Here is a 12,949-nt window from a genome sequence, read left to right on the forward strand (position 1 = left end):
TATATATATTTTATTCAATTTGTAATATTTTATTACTGTCACCCGTCCATCGTCGCGAACGAGCTCTCATTGACCTTGTTTTTTTTTATTTATCGTTATTGAGAGCGTTATCTTTGTTATTTTGGCAGAATATACCGTACATCTGATTTATCAATCAAACATTTTTCGAAATTCGTAACGCCAAAATGGACCGTATGGCCTACATCTCACAGCACGAAGCTATAACAGTTTCACAATCTCCACTTAACTTACCAGTAATTATTTCTATAAATATTTATAACATAAATTAAAAACAACTTTAATAATATTGATGATAATTATTTACACTTTATTTTAAAATATTTATTATAATTTTTTTAGATACTTTTATTTTCCGGACATTATAATATTTACAAAATATTCAACGTATATATTTCCAAAATATTTAAATCTTTTTTTATAAATATTTTATAAATATTTTATAATATTTTGTGCTGTCTGGGAGTTTTAGCGCGCTCGACTGTTCTTTTTCTGACGGGTAGATGCTGGACGCTTTTTTTTCGCATTTCTGTCACTCGGATCTATACGGCAAAAACAACAATTTAAGCGACATTATACACTTGTGAAATTTTGCTGCAAATATGTTTCAAGAGTCTAGCACACTCGACTGCTCTTTTTCTCACGGGCAGATGCTTGCACGTTCTTTTCACGTTTCTGCCGGTCGGATCTGTACGGCAAAAACAACAATTTAAGCGACATACACTTGTGAAATTTTGCTGCAAATATGTTTCAAGCGTCTAGCACACTCGACTGCTCTTTTTCTCACGGGCAGATGCTTGCACGTTCTTTTCACGTTTCTGCCGGTTGGATCTGTACTCAAGAGATACTTCCATATTGTTTTCACATTTCTGCTACATGTTTACTTTTAACAAATAGTATAAAATTTCACCAGTAGCTTCTTACAGCAGACTACTGCAATAGTACAGTAAGTACTCGTTCAATCACAGATATTATGCACTTTTGTCGCAATTCTGGACTGATTTCTTGCGCACTTCTTCGGGACGCATCTGAACTAGCAAACTGGTTACCAGGGTACGTTTCAATTTTATTTGGATCCTTTTCAATGATCATATATACATTAAATCATCAAAAGGAACAAACACTTAACGCAATGCAGTATCATTGTTTATCTTAAATCAATAATGATACTGCGTTGCAAATGTTTGATTTTTTTATTTAATGTATATACCATTGAAATATGGATCCGAAATAAATTGAAACATATGATTATATATACTGTAATATATTCCATCTCGTCAACTATGAATATATAATTGCGTATTTTTACTGCAAAGCTTCAATGGCCTTATTTATTTTATTTTATTTGGATGTAATTTGTTTGAGTCTTTTTATTTTATTTTGTATTATTAAACATTAATATTTTATATTAAATATTTAACATGCAGGCTTTCAAAAGATGCTACATTTGCATTGTGTGAAAATTTACGACCACATGTGCCAGAAGCTAGGAGAGAGACTGCTATTCCACTAGAATTAAAGGTAAAATTAAATGAACTTTTATTGTATTATAATGAATACATAAATGATTGTATTAATAAATGCATACGTAATAAATTAAAGTCATGTGTTATCAATATTTTAACATAACATTATATTTCTAACATTTTAATTATTATTCTATTATAATTTTTTAGGTTTTAGCAACATTACACTTTTTAAGTTCAGGCTCATATCAAAGAAAGTTGGGCAAGACTTTTTCAGTTGTATGTCTCAATCCTCTATGAGTGAGGCAATTAATTTGATTGTAAATGCAATCAACATAATAATGCCACAATGGATAAAATTTCCAGTACAGCCTGATCATATTCGTGTCATTCAGGAACAGTAAGAATTAATTATTATTTTGTTATTTCTTATATAAAATAAATAATAGTTCACATAATACAGGTAAAAGACAAAAAAAGGAAGACTAAAAATCTAATAATTTTAAATTCAATATAAAATTAACATCTAGCAATGTTTTTTAGGTATGATCAAGTAATAAAGTATTAAAATTAAAGAACCTAGTCCATTGTGCTGCATGTCCAGGGGGAGTTTTTTTAGTGGGTGCAAGCCCCACACAGTCCCTGAAACCGAGTCAGGGCAGTGCGCGAGGCATTTTTTTCCCCCTTCGGAAACAAAAAAATGTTTTTTAGGTACTGGATTAATACCAATTTCCCAGGCGTTATAGGAGCTGTAGATGGGACACATGTGGCAATTTGGCCCCCTGACAAAAATAGAGAACATCTCTACATAAATAGAAAATTGTATCACTCATTGAATGTTATGATTGTAAGTGACAATTTAATAATAGATATACCAATCTACTTTATATAATAATAAAAAAAAAAATAATTTTTCAAATTATGTGCAATTACTGATTTGTTTCAGGTCAGCGATTATTATGGAAACATATTGGCAATACTAGCAAGTCATGGTGGTCGAACTCACGATGCTAGAGTATGGAGTTCATCACAATTATCGAGATATATGTTAGAGAAAAATATCAAAATGGAAGAAGAAATGTATGGCTTTTAGGTACATATACAAATTATATCTATTTCATAATCTCAAAATTTTAATTCCATCAAGATTTACATTATTACATATTACATTAAAATTTTTTTACTTATAGGTGATTCTGGTTATCCGTTATTGCCATATCTGATGACACCAAAACGGATATATACACGTATAATATAAGATATAAGAGTAACTACCTGCGAATTCTGGCACGTAATGTAAAGCTCTCTCTTTTCGTAAGCACCTCCATCGACCTTTTAATACTCGGATGGTCCTTTTAACTGAACAACGTGCTTTTACATGAGCATCCGTGTATGATGCACCTGGAGATCCTGGTTCTTGATTCCGTTTTGGTGTCATCAAAAGTAAGTGACAATTTAAGAGGAAAATATTTTTGCATCACAAATAATCAATATCAATACTTCATTGTTTCAGCACTTATCGTAAATGCAGCATGCGTGCTGCACAATATTGCAAAGCAATATAATATTGAAGATCCCTTATAGAAATTTAATACTGTAAGTGATTTTTTGGCTAGTGATTAATCATTTAAAAGCACTATTAAAAGCACTATTAACAGTGCTTTAATAGTGTTTTAAGTGATTAATTACTAGCCAAAAAATCACTTACAGTATTAAATTTCTATAAGGGATGTCGAAGCATACATGAAAGAAGATGTTGAACAAGATATTGAGGATATAATAGAGGATAATTTACGTGCAGATTTACGAAGGAATGGAAATGATGTTCGAGAAACACTAATACGACGATATTTTACATAAAAATGTATCTATATTTCAAACATAAAATAAACTATTATCTATAGTAATGTACATATTTATGTAGTATTTATTTATACGTATAAGAAACACTTATATATACTTTATTAAGAAATAGTTTTGGACATCGAACACATTTAACTTATGCTGGATACAAAAATTAAATGGAAAAATTACACAATACTTATTGCACAATACAATAAATATTATAAGAAAAAATTAAACAAACATATATAATATACTCCTAAACAAAACATACAATTTCTACTTATACAATTTCTAAATAAAAATATTTTTATTTTAAGAAAAAGTATTTATATGAGATCTGTAAATGTTAATTATCACAATATTTTCATTTTTTTGTTTAAAATATTTTTTATCTGCAATATATTAATACTCTTCTATTTTTAATTAAAATTTTATTTTTGCTTTCAACATGTTGCAGTTATTTATGTTAAAATAAAAACTAACTTTCATTAAAATAATAAAACAAATCACAGAAAATATTGACATATTAATTAATAAAATAAAATAAAATTTGTCTTATTATAGATACATATAGTAAATACCACAGATTAATAGACAGATAGCCAATGGCCCCTCAAAAGTCGAGACCAGCATTTCCGTGCTTTGATTACCGACACACTTTGCCCCTTACCGACAGACTTTGCCCCTAGGATTGAGTCCGGACTAAATCACATTATAGACTTTAACCCGATAGTCCAGTCATTTGGTCGTAAAAGAAGAGGTTACCTGGAAAGTTTTCCGGGAGTTTTGAAAATTGGTAATTTTATATATTTCGATGTGCTCTTTCCGAATTTCAACTTTGCCACCTCGTATCTTTGCCGCTCGTGCCGCCATATTGGAAAAATGACGCCTAAAAGCAGTTTTTTGACAATATCTCCTTTCCGACTCATTCCACGATAAAAACATTTATATACAAAATAAAACTAGAGAAAATTTCCTACAATTTATGTAATAACCTTTTTTTTCGTAAAATTAATAGTTTTGGCATACGAGCGCCGCAAAGTGTAGTTCAACACGCGTTTTGGCCTAAAAACTCATTTCCACACCACCTTGAGGTAGAGTAAGCGGCGCGTTTTTTTTACCGTGGTATCCCCAGTAGGCCTAGTCCACATGCAATTCACTATTCTAAAATTTAGCGCATTCTTCTTCGCTTCGCTGTTCTTGATGGACCAGGTGTTGCGAGTTCATCGTCATTAGTACTGATCGAAACGTCACAGACCGAAATTTCTTCCACATCATCCGCGATGGGATTATCATTTTCATCGCAATCCTCTTCGTTCTCGATTTTATCATACGTTTGCTCGAAAATAGTCTCCGTTTTCTTCTTCTTCGTCGCTATCTTGTGATGGAACTTGTGAGTTATCACAGGTACCACTACAATTCGTGCATATAACGGAGCACTAAATAAATAAATAAAAAAGATGTCAAAAAAGATGTCAAAAAGCCTGTGAATGCAGAAAGGCTGGGTTAAAGTGCTCAGTTATATGCACGAATTGTAGTGGTACCTGTGATAATTAACTCGCAAGTTCCATCACAAGATAGCGACGAAGAGGAAGAAACGGAGACTATTTTCGAGCAAACGTATGATGAAATCGAGAACAAAGAGGATTGCGATGAAACTGATAATCCCATCGCGGATGATGTGGAAGAAATTTCGGTCTGTGACGTTTCGATCAGTACTAATGACGATGAACTCGCAACACCTGGTCCATCAAGAACAGCGAAGCGAAGAAGAATGCGCTAAATTTTAGAATAGTGAATTGCATGTGGACTAGGCCTACTGGGGATACCACGGTAAAAAAAACGCGCCGCTTACTCTACCTCAAGGTGGTGTGGAAATGAGTTTTTAGGCCAAAACGCGTGTTGAACTACACTTTGCGGCGCTCGTATGCCAAAACTATTAATTTTACGAAAAAAAAGGTTATTACATAAATTGTAGGAAATTTTCTCTAGTTTTATTTTGTATATAAATGTTTTTATCGTGGAATGAGTCGGAAAGGAGATATTGTCAAAAAACTGCTTTTAGGCGTCATTTTTCCAATATGGCGGCACGAGCGGCAAAGATACGAGGTGGCAAAGTTGAAATTCGGAAAGAGCACATCGAAATATATAAAATTACCAATTTTCAAAACTCCCGGAAAACTTTCCAGGTAAAACTACCAAATGACTGGACTACGAGTAGAAATTTCAGTTACTGTCTGAACAGGTCCAGATCAGGTGTGCCATAATACATAATCTGGCCCTGGTAAAGTCACCTGACATGGTCCTGACAAGATGTGTAACGCATTGCATGTTCAGGACCGGATTTCATTTACCTAATAAGGACCATGTCAGGCGAATTAATGAAAACCCTTATATTCACCTGACATAAAAAAATTTGTTTATTTTGAAATTTTATTACTATTTTTTAACTAAATTTGTTTCTTAGATGCAGTCTATGATTATAAATATTTTCTGTATTTGAAAAAATACACCTACCTTGGTGGGATTCGAACTCGGGACCCCTGGATCGTGAGCCAACTGCCTTACGTGGTAGACTACTTCTTAATTTAATGTATGTGTTATATATAGTCTACATATGTCATAACCAGTGCAAATATATAATTTTTCAAAAATCATCTTAAGAAACAAATTTAATTTAAAAAAAGTAATAAAATTTTGAATTGGCTATATGATATATAATATTATATTAATATTATATGATGAAAGAAGACGAATTGTACTTCTTACAATAATAATATTAGTCAAATAAAAAAGGCCTTCAATGTTTTATTATAGATATTATATTAATAATATCAGATTAATTATAATTATTAATTAATTTTGATATGACCTTTGAAAATTTGTGTATTAAGGGATACTCAATAAGGTCCTGACTATTGTCTTATCAGGCTTGCCTGATTATATATAACCAGGAATGCTTGATATGGCACCAGTCAGGACCTGATAGTCCGGGAGCCAGCGACCGTTTAGAGTTAGTCATTTCACAAAAGCTGAAAATTTTTCCTAAGCTCTATTTGGTATCACTAGTAAGTGAATGGACCTCCAGCTTGCGCAGTTCCGGCGGGTGTAGCTGCGGCAGCCTCCCACACACGTAAAATAATAATAAAAAAAAAACTAATACTGCAAAAGCTGAAACTTTGTTAACATGTTGATTATGTTATAAAGAAATGAAAAAACGTATCCAGCTGAATGTAGAGTGGGGGATTATGCCCCAGCTTTTCACGTAAAGAAGTGAAAAATATGCGCTGAGTAAACTGATACCGCAAAAGCTGAAATTTTGTAAACTAATAGTTAAGTTAATAACTTAAACGAAAAAAACATCCAGCTTTATATTTAGTGGGGGAAAAGTGCCCAGCTGATGCAGTGAATGACGCTGTGCATCGGTATAGTCCAGTCAAATTAGACATTTGAGCTCGGAAGTGAAGCGGTATTTATGAAATCTTTTTAGGGTTGTTGGGGGGATGTAGAAGAGCTTATTTCTGAGTTGTTGGGTTAATCGGACCGATGGGTTTTTAAGGGGGGGAGGGGGAATGAAAAATTTCGTTTTTTCGCAATAACTCGCCGAATTTTGACCGTACATGATTGATTAACCTCTCATTTTGTAGCTCTTTTAAAGCCCTACAATTCATTTCGTGAAGACCCTAACTTAAAATCAATATTTGTCGAGTTCTAGCCGGTGAAAGTGGGAAAAAATGTATTTTGTCGCGGTTTTTTGCGTTTATCTCGTTTCCATTAATAGATAGGAATGTGCCGCCACTGACAAAGTTGTAGGGCTTGAAGAGACCTACAAAACGAGAGGTCAGTCGTTCAGATTCGTTAAAAATTGAGCCCAGGAAAGCCTCTGAAAGTCGCGCTTTTAACATTTTTTGTCGAGCGCACTCGACTCGACACGCACCGTCGCGTGGCCGATCGTCGCCGCGGCGGCGCGCCGCCGCCGGCGACGATCGGCCACGCGTTAAAAGCGCGACTTCCAGAGGCTTCCCTGGGCTCAATTTTTAACGAATCTGAACGACTGACCTCTCGTTTTGTAGGTCTCTTCAAGCCCTACAACTTTGTCAGTGGCGGCACATTTCTATCTATTAATGGAAACGAGATAAACGCAAAAAACCGCGACAAAATACATTTTTTCCCACTTTCACCGGCTAGAACTCGACAAATATTGATTTTAAGTTAGGGTCTTCACGAAATGAATTGTAGGGCTTTAAAAGAGCTACAAAATGAGAGGTTAATCAATCATGTACGGTCAAAATTCGGCGAGTTATTGCGAAAAAACGAAATTTTTCATTCCCCCTCCCCCCCTTAAAAACCCATCGGTCCGATTAACCCGACAACTCAGAAATAAGCTCTTCTACATCCCCCCAACAACCCTAAAAAGGTTTCATAAATACCGCTTCACTTCCGAGCAAAAGCCTTTTTTTTGTCTAATTTGACTTTATAGTATGCGCTCGGGCGCGTTGTATCTTTGACTGCATCAGCTGGACACTTTTCCCTCACTAAATATAAAGCTGGATATTTTTTTCGTTTAACTTGTTCAGTTAACTATTGTATTACCAAATTTCAGCTCTTGCGGTATCAGATATTTATACTTTTCTCATTAAACACAGAGCGTCCATGCAGACGTTATTATACTATCTCACAAGTTCTTGAATTTAAAGAGTTTTAGTAAATATTTACACTAGCAAATTTGGCGTCTCTATGCTCTGAATTTGCCAGAGTGACGCCAAGCTATCTAGTGCGACCGTTGAACTTGTACCAATCGGAGCTGCGACAATGTCTAACGTACATCCGTTTTGCGTATTTTGCGTTTCTTACTTAATGTCGAAATAATGGGTAATGAACAACGAGAAAATTTTATTAAAGAATGTGCCGAAGATGAAAAAAGATTTGAGAAACCCATAAAAAAAAATAAATTGCTTAATTTTACAGATAATTGCAAAAAAGGAAAATGTCAGTGTCAGGAAAAGTTGTTGAACTGCGTATGCAACGTGATTTGTTTGGCCAATTGTTATGTATATCGTTGAAAAAATCTTTAGATATAGATAAAGTTTTAACATATCTTCTAACGCCAATGCCATTATCAATGTGTCACATAGATGGATCTATTTGTAAAACTAATAAGGCAGCTCTATTAAAAGTACTCGAGCAGCAAATTGAGCCGCATACTCCGGAGCATACTAACGTCAAGGTGTTCGATGGATTTTTTATGCTTCATTTGATGAGGGAAGTTCCAGCTACTTACGGAAACATATCTATTAAAATTTTAACTATGTTTTGCTCGAATAATGCGGAAGTTATAGTAATCGCCTTTGATAGGTACATTTTTCCTTCCATCAAAGATAATGAACATTCTTTGAGAGGAATGCAAGTCACACAATTCCACATCGAGGGAGCAGATCAAATACGTTCTTCTGATTTCTGTAACGACTTGAAAAACGCCAATTTTAAAGAGGCGTTAATGAATTTTATTATACAGCACTGGACACTTGATCACGTAGCACCTTTGATTGGTAATAAAACTGTTTTTATAAATTATGATCAGTGCTATAAATATAAAGTCAATAATGGCCACGTAGAAAGGACGCACGATGTTTTATTAAGCTGTCCAGCGCATGAAGAAGCGGATACGAAGATCGTTTTCCACGTCTGCCAAATAGATTACGACGCACATGTCACGATAAGATGCTCCGATACTGACGTGGCCGTAATAATGCTTTCTAACATGAGTGCCTTAAGTAACGCTAATGTTAAAGTTTCAATGGAAGCCGGAGTCGGTAATAATCAGCGCTTTATTAACATTAGCAAACTGTATGAAACGTTAGGCCCTAAATTGAGCGCAGCGCTGCCGGCTTTTCATGCCCTGACGGGTTGCGATTATAACCCGTCATTTTTCAAGAAAGGAAAAAGTCGTCCGTATAAAATTTTACACAACTCAAAAATATATATCGATAGTTTTATCAAACTAAGCAACGCACCTGACGACGAGTTGCAGAGTACGTTTGATAATACAGAAGAATATGTTTGTCGTATGTATGGATTCAAAAAAATCAACAAAGTCAACGAAGCACGAGTTACAACATTTTTGAAGACATACAATATTGTACGAAACGATGACATATTCCGTTTACTGAAGAATAATATCGACGGATCAGCTCTGCCTCCATGCAAAATTGAGCTGCACCAACATTTGCTGCGGACAACATATATAGCAAATATTTGGGCACACGCTCATCTTCAGGTTCCAACGGCATTACATCCGACTGATTTTGGCTGGGAAGAGAAGGAGGGAAAATATCTTTTCAAATGGTTCGAGGGTGAGCAGCTACTCTCTTCCCTTGGAGATATAACTATCGATGATGACCAAAACAGTAGAACAGGTTAGAATAATACTGATATATTTCTCTCATTTCATTATTTTTTTTAATTATTTTAATGTAAATTTTTGATTATTTTCTTTTTAATTTTATCTATATAATTTTAATTTTAAAATAAAACTGAATAATATTTATAACAATTTCGTATAGCATGTAAACTTTTTTTATAGTTAATAATCTGATTTGCGTTAAAATTTTGCTCTCGCGTGTTTTTATATAATTATCATCTATGTCTTTTAATATATTATTATTATATATGTTTACAGATGGTGAAGATATTTCACAGATCGACATCAATTGCAGCGATAACGAAAGCGATAATGAGTTCGATGACGATGAATCCGAAGAAGACAAAATCTAAAAAATTTGTACATTATTATATTACTTTATGCGTATTAACACTATATGTATGTTTATTTTTATTTTTAGTATATTTTTTTAAATAAATACTAAAAAAATTTTTTAATAATTAATAGTAAACATTTTTTATTATCTTCCTTTAGAGCAGAAAAGTTATACGTATATATCATCCAATAACTGCATGGACGCGCTGTGTCTAATGAGAAAAGTATAGATATCTGATACCGCAAGAGCTGAAATTTGGTAATACAATAGTTAACTGAATAAGTTAAACAAAAAAAATATCCAGCTTTATATTTAGTGAGGGAAAAGTGTCCAGCTGATGCAGTCAAAGATGCAACGCGCCCGCACGCATATCGATGCGCAGCATCTTTCACTGCATCAGCTGGGCACTTTTCCCCTACTAAATATAAAGCTGGATGTTTTTTTCGTTTAAGTTATTATCTTAACTATTAGTTTACCAAATTTCAGCTTTTGCGGTATCAGTTTACTCAGAGCATATTTTTCACTTCTTTACGTGAAAAGCTGGGGCATAATCCCCCACTCTAAATTCGGCTGGATACGTTTTTTCATTTAATTGTAACATAATCAACATGTTAACAAAGTTTCAGCTTTTGCGGTATTAGTTTTTTTTTATTATTATTTTACGTGTGTGGGAGGCTGCCGCAGCTACACCCCCCGGAAGTGCGCCAGCTGGAGGTCCATTCACTTACTAGTGATACCAAATAAAGCTTAGGAAAAATTTTCAGCTTTTGTGATTTTGGTCATTGAAAAAGGTCGCTGGCTCCCGGACTATGATCTGGCATGCCGTAGTCAGGCATGCCTCATTTATACCTGATCAGGGCCGTACATGACAACAGGCACGCCTGAATAAATTTCTACTCGGGAATTGCCCCTGGTGCGAGTCTGGACTAAATATACCCGATTTTACCTACAGACTTTGCCCCTGGTGCGAATCCGGACTAATTTTGCAGTGATGCCAGATTTCAGCGGTGATGTCAGATGCTCGATGCTCGGTCAGCCGAGCCGGCGAGAATCGTGCTAGGCTTCTTGTTAATATCTCGGCGCTCGCGCGCGCGCGCGCACCTAGGTCTTGTCGCACTTATTAATTACTTATGATATTTATTGATATATATATATATATATATATTATATGAAGCCGAGACCGAGGATTAATGAACAATACTATTGTTATTATACAATAGTAAAGAAAACTTATTTTGTAATTTAAAAATAATTTTTTATTTTTTTATGAGCAAATCGTTAACTTTCCTAAAGTTGTTAGAAAATATGCGAATAATTTTAATGATTGTCAAATAATTTTCCTAGTTTATATGTATTACATAAAAACTCATTTGCCTAAAAAAATAAAAATGCAAAAAAAGTTAAAAAAAAAACCAGGATTCGAACTTGAGAACTTCATCATTCTAGCCGCGATCGTCTTACTCGCTCGTCCACGTTTACTATTAGAAAATTGCTTCTACCGGCTCGATAGATTACGCACATGGAAACTTTAAGAAATTTTATTTCATTAATTATTTGACATTGGCACAAGTTACTATGTCTTGTAAAATACATATAGTAAAATTAAAGGACAAATTTTTGCAATCACAGCAGTTATGTGTATTTCACTTTTACGAATAGATTACGTAGATATTGTTGCTCAACGGAAACCGCGAGAAGGTGATGGTCTCTTTCGTCATGAGATAATGTAAAAAATTTGTTTTTTTTAACATTGCAATAATTTTAACATGTATAAATTAAAAAATATATAAGTAGATAAAGCTCGTATGTCTTAGATAAAACAAGAGCCAATAACCGAACAACATGATTCTAAATAATATAGTTTAATATTCCGTCACAATAACTGGGACGTTTCGTGCTTTACAGAGACTTTTTCAATCAATAAAATAAATCCCTCTAATTAACTGTAATACATTATCATAATAATCCCGTTACATAAAAAATCCGTCGAGAGATAAAATAAATTAAAAGAAAGTTTAACATCATAAAATTAACATTAATTAATAATTATAGCATTTTTATTATAGAATTTATCCTCTCTATTGATTTAAATCATAGCGGTCGTTTTTACTTTCTTAATATTAATAATTATAGTATACAAATTACATGGAGTTATTAAGAAGCCACATCAAGTTAAAAGCCCAAAAAACCGATTAACAAATAGTCGAAATGTATGCGTGGTCAAACTATAAATTTAATTAGAGAGTTGTTAACAATTTTTTAAAACTTAAAAAATAATTATTCGTTTAATGGCGAGATAAATCGTGTTAGAAGGCTGAAAAATGTGGAGCGAACGGCCTTAACCCTCCGAGAACACAAAGGGTCAATTTGGCTTTGTTTTTTTTTGCCAAAAAAATTTTTAGCCAAAAATATTAAAAATAAAAAAAATAAAAAAATTTTTTTTAAAAGAAACTTTTTTCAAGAGAACACTCTGGGTTAATCTGACCTTACACACACTTTGATCGTCCACCATTTTAAATTGACGAGTGCGATCAAAGTTGTGTAGGGTCAGATTGACCCTGAGTGTTCTCCGTGATTGAAAAAATAGGTGTGTTCTCGGAGGGTTAATCATTGCGTGTCAAAAAATTTTCCGAAGTCAAGCTGTGTAATAATAGTCAAGTAGTAAAAAATCTATAAATTAAATAAAAATCGAATTCTTTAAAACTGTGACATAAAAAAATAGTAATTCTCAACAAAAAGTAGACTTATAGTCTTATAAACTCGAATTAGCATCAGCTAAATTCTCAAATTAACGAAGGCTCCTATGCTTCAATTCCAAAAAGCGACTGAACGAGCAAGGATTCAGTTTTATTATTTTTCAAC

The 12,949-nt window shown here is 33.6% G+C and overlaps 1 long non-coding RNA gene across 1 annotated transcript; it reads left to right on the top strand.

The window, feature by feature from the left end:
* The first annotated feature begins 1,731 nt into the window (after positions 1–1,731).
* On the top strand, positions 1,732–3,095 carry LOC139822166 (uncharacterized). The gene is made up of 5 exons (XR_011734467.1): positions 1,732–1,884; positions 2,028–2,331; positions 2,431–2,577; positions 2,675–2,927; positions 2,998–3,095. It is a non-coding gene; the product is annotated as an uncharacterized lncRNA (long non-coding RNA).
* Positions 3,096–12,949: the final 9,854 nt, after the last annotated feature.

The sequence above is a fragment of the Temnothorax longispinosus genome, chromosome 11 (assembly GCF_030848805.1).
Source record: "Temnothorax longispinosus isolate EJ_2023e chromosome 11, Tlon_JGU_v1, whole genome shotgun sequence".
NCBI lineage: Eukaryota > Metazoa > Arthropoda > Insecta > Hymenoptera > Formicidae > Temnothorax > Temnothorax longispinosus.